Below are 5,225 nucleotides of genomic sequence, written 5' to 3'. Positions count from 1 at the left end.
TGGTCATAAAAAAAGATCTTGAGCGAGCTGAGTGAGCCTTTCGACTACATTCGCTCTGATTAAAATTGCCAATGACTCAACTTCTGAAGTGCTTTCATTAAATTGTCAGGAAAAAGAAAATGCTGCATTTCCTACCGTAAAGGCATCCATATGAAATATATTGGCAGCTTAGTAATTTGTTAACTGTTACCAGAAATGAAGTTGCTCCAAGTTTAAGCAACTGCTATTCCGCATATTCTGTTACAGTTAAAGGGCGCATGGAAAAGTACTTTTTCATAGGTCAATTTGATGGATCTGCAGTCATCACAGAGTTTAATATGCATCTGAAAATGAGCAAGCAAAGACATCAGCAGTTTGTTTTCCTTACCAACTGACTGATGACCAACAACTTGGTTGCTATGTCACTATCACTCTAACCCAGGCGGTTTTTAGACACAGATCACTTTCATGCGGCAGTTTCCATGGCACTTCTCTCCATGTGATTGCATTGTGTTGGTCAAAACAAAGGATAAGCAGATAGCATTATCTGGTGATGTCAGGTCACTGGCAGGAGAGAACAAGGCAATGTGGCTAACTTAACTGGTACCACTTAATTTGGGTAGGCTTCCCACAGAGAGATATGAAGTATGTATACAATTTCAACATTTTAGTTGAGATTCATCAATTTGGCTGTTTCAATTTTTTGAGAAACGACTCATTTAACAATAAACTAATTAAACAAAAGGTAGGAAACATTTGATTTATCATTGTAAAACATTCATAAAAGAGGACATTGCAAATACACTAATACTGTATACTAACCCTCAGATCCCTTCTCATGTGCATTTTCCATCAGGTGCAATGAGAGCTGTATTCTGTACAGCTGTGTACTGCAGTGAAAGCCAGTGAAAGTCATTGTTACTGGAGAAAATGGTGACATGGACCAATTGCCGAAAAAGGTCTGTATGATGGGCCCGATGTAAAGGTACGATGTGAAAGACTGAGAGAGCAGTGTTCATTTTGATAGCCATTCAACACTTACTTTTGAATGAATTTAGTCTTAAATGAACTCAATGTAGTCACATTTAGAAACAAACTCTTATTCTGGTCAATGACAAAAAAGGGACTATTTTTGTCTAGTTGAATCTAGTGATACAAGCCTACCGTTTTGTCTAGATCAATCTAGTGATACAAGCCTACCGTTATGTATCATGAATATTGTAAAGGCAATGAAATATATCAATACTGATGCATATCAATAGTTTTCATAGGGCGATATTGATAATACAGAAATTAATGTAGTGATCATGTAGGCTACTGTAAGCCTAAATATTGACTAGCTAGCCTAACACTGTTGGCTAGCTAGCAATATTCCCAATGTTGCTGTTAGCTCTAACCAGAGCCTTATTAGACATTCTCTGCTCTAACTTACTGTTGTAGCATCTCAGTTAGTAGAGTTCCTCCCTTCCTCCTTTGTTGTTCTCCGTTGGCTTTCATCATCATTCTCTCTTAATTTGTTTGCTCCATCCATGCAGTGACTAGCCTACTTCACAAAACCCTTTGAGTCAAAACCTAACAGCAAGTTTTGAGACATGTGGTGACATAGGTGACTAGCCACGCCCACCTAGATCTCCTTACAAGTAGATGCTGCCTGCCTGTTCAGTGCCTTTTCGTACCACCTCAGGAAAACAACTGGCTCTCCAAGTAGGCTACCACCATTATGACCAGCATCAAAATACAGTAACAAAGGCCAATTTAAGTACCTATTGTATTTTGCATTGTACATATTATTTTTTTCTTTAAGAAAGACAAAAATTCAGTGAACATGTGATTAAGGATATCAGACACTCTCAGGCCTACCACAGGAGAGAGTCTGTTTACCACCAGTGGTAGGCTACTCTGCCATAATTCACTAGCGTTTCCATAGGTCGGAAGCCTACCTGCCCAATCAGCAACGAGACAGCTAATGCTATAGTTGAAAGTGGCTGTGATAAACAGTAGTAGCAATGCCTACAAACATCAAAAATTGCTGTCAGAAAAATGTGTACTTTTATCTATACAGCAAAGGTAGACTCACATACATTGTCAGTTTGTAAAGTTTAGGCGAAATAGGAAGTAATGTCAGCAATCCTTGATCAATGTGATTGGTTTAGCTGGACCAGTGGCTTTCAAGTTATCGCTACGTCTACACCTGTCACCATGCCAGTGTTGGAAAGGTTAGCAATCGTGTCCACACTCACATATTCACAATGTGATTAAGTTTGTTTTTTTGTACCAGGCTAATAGACAACAGCATTGTCAGGTGTAATTCTTGCACAAGCCAATTCCATGTTCCATGGACATTGATAAAACAGAATTTGATGATCTGCAAATCATGTCTGTAAACCTATATTTAATTGAGACTAGAACATAGACCATTAATTAGGCTACTTTATGAAATACTGTATATGAGCTGATTTTGAATTTGATGCAGCAACATTTTTATTAAATAGGCAACAAGCCTGGAATTGTTTTTGTTTGTTTTGTTTTGTTTTTTAATCATAGCTAATTATGATAACGAGATCATGATTTGGTATTGCTTGGTATTGGTCTCTCAGCTGGTTCACTCTGCTCAACTGCAACAATTTAATGAAAAATAATAGTCTTAATGTAAGCCAAGAATTTGTCCATTTCATCATTTAGGTAGCCTACATTATACCATTATTATTAGAGTATCCAGAGAAATCAATGGGACAGAACTAAAATATCAATATGGATGGCCATGGTCTTTGGGTCTCAAGGCTCAATGACTAGGTGTGTTCAAAAAGTGCACATTAACATTCACTCCTTTCCATGTATTATCATATCTCGTATAACCGGGTCCAATTTCTTTAAAGCAACACTAAAGAGTTTTTCGTACCTTAAAATAATGTTTCCAAAATCATTTCAGCGGTCCATCAACTCGTAATAGGGTGAACGGCACTTCTGCTTTCACTTTGCGGCCCTCTATTGGCTATAGCCGCACTATGTAACTTTACGAGGTGGGGTAGTGTATCTGTAGTTCCATGAAATGAGACATCAGAACCTACAAATTTGACTTGCTTTGATGTCGCAATACATCATACTTTCATAAAATCATGCAACATATTCTACCTTGTCTGTTATTTGCTGGATAAACAAATAGCATGTGTGCGACAGAGGAAAAGTGCTTTAGTGTTGCTTTAATGTTGGCTTTTCGACTGACTAATGACTCAATGATTGTCATTTGGAAGTCTATGATTCAACTCAGTTAATGTCTTCATTTCTCTTTAAGATTCATGTATTTCATCAACATCACATTTCAGTCTTCGGGGAAAAGTTTGTTGCCATTTTTAGTCAACATTTTGGCAGACATCATTTTGACAACTGACAAATGTATACTTTGAGAGAGGCAGGCAAATAGAAGAATTCTGACCAGCCAGGGTAATTGATCAGACATGATGTCTTCCAAAGCAAGGACAAACATTCTGAGGTGATGATGATGATGCCTCCAGTAGTCTTATAACAGCAGTGGTAATCTTACCCTCTCTGAACCTCCTGTATTTCCCCAGAATCCCCACTATGGCAGCATACTGAAGATGTGTTTAGAAACAGTTGCCAGAATGAAACGATAGTGTCTCAGCCAGAGTGATAAAACTACAGCACTAGGGTACTTACATCAGGATGGAGATTGTAAAGTAAAAGAGGCTAAATGTTCTTCATCCTGTTGGATGAATTCCCTGATGTTCACACCATCAAAACAAGTGTAATTTGTAAACAGGTTCCTTCAAGCCAGGAACTGGACATGCTGTTCTCTTTTACAGAAGTATGATCTACAGCTGAAGACTATGTGTGGTCTGTGGTCTGTGTGCCTGATGGAGCAGCGGACATAAGTGCCATGTGTAAAGGTCTTGAGGCCAGGATATGTACATACACCGAGAAGGCCCTCTTATGTTTACAGTGAAGCCCAGTATCTGAAATCCCTGTCCTTGTGGAAACTTCAAAGTCTAACAAGCATTTTGTGACGCTGTGGAGAGGTTGCGGCCTGGGTGAATTGGCAGGGAGCGTGTTGTGAAGCTCAAGAAGCTGTTGGATACCCAATGGGTTTGCAGTTGTTACAAAGCTCCTGCTAAATCCAATAAACGTCATATTTATTCACTGCCTGAAAATCACCACCTCAGTGTTCCATGTCACAACTCCAGCATCAGGCTCGCAGCAGGAAGAAAACCTGGACCAGACCACCGCCTACAAGGTAATTGACAACTGGCATCACACATTGCAAACATTGAGGTCTATGGAGAAGTTTGAGGAAATATTTGGAAGAGCATCAGAGAAGGGAGAGAGCGCCTGGTCAGGGTTTGGGTTAGAGGAAACGGAAAGCGTAAGTGCCAGTGCATTTCCAACACTGCCCAGCATCGTCTCAAGTGAGTGATGACTTTGAGTGTGTGCAGGCATACTTCAGGATAGTACACTACCCATTTCTAGTTACTACGACTGAGGAGCTTAACAGCATTGGAAGTCTCACTGACAGAATTGTTCTGTCCTTCCGTTCCTTTACAGTCCGTGCCAACAGGAGAAGCAAATAAAGCTGTCCACATTTCTCTTTGTGATTCCCACTTATTTCTATGTAGACAATTAGGAGCAGCTGAAGAGAGAGTGAAGGTTCCTCCACACCAGCTTTCCTTATTTAGAGAAATCCGTAGAGAATGACATTGGGGGGTCCAGATAGTCTTGGCTAGATTTGTGGTCGTATCAAGAGCTTCTGTTAAAACGTAATTCTAAAACTGAAAAGTATCAAGAACAAGAGATTCATTGCACTGACCTTCACCTGCTTGCCACACAGCAAGAGAGGTCATCAGAATCTTCCAAGACCAGGCTTAGAAGATCCTCTTGTGAAGCAGGAGATTGATCTCTCTCCCTTTACTGCATACTTAACCTAATTGTTGGAATTGAACATAGATTTGTTTTGTAGCCTGGAGAGTACATTGTTTTGTTTTTTTGTTTTGTTTGTTTTTTTCAGCAAACTTTCCTTCAATTTTGTCTTAACAATATTGATGTTGGTTACTCGTGGCAAAGCCCATGAAAGCTGCCCAATGGTGCCCTGTAAATGTGGAATAGTGAACCATCTTCACTCTATGAATTGATTATTTTGTTTAAATCTATCAAGTGTTATACATCTGAGTGAACAGGAATTGAAATAAATATGAATGTAAAAAAAGTAAGTAGGCTACAGTATAGGCAAAGCTTCC

Source organism: Sardina pilchardus, chromosome 8 (genome assembly GCF_963854185.1).
Source record: "Sardina pilchardus chromosome 8, fSarPil1.1, whole genome shotgun sequence".
Classification (NCBI taxonomy): domain Eukaryota; kingdom Metazoa; phylum Chordata; class Actinopteri; order Clupeiformes; family Clupeidae; genus Sardina; species Sardina pilchardus.
Note: the sequence above shows the minus strand (reverse complement) of the source record.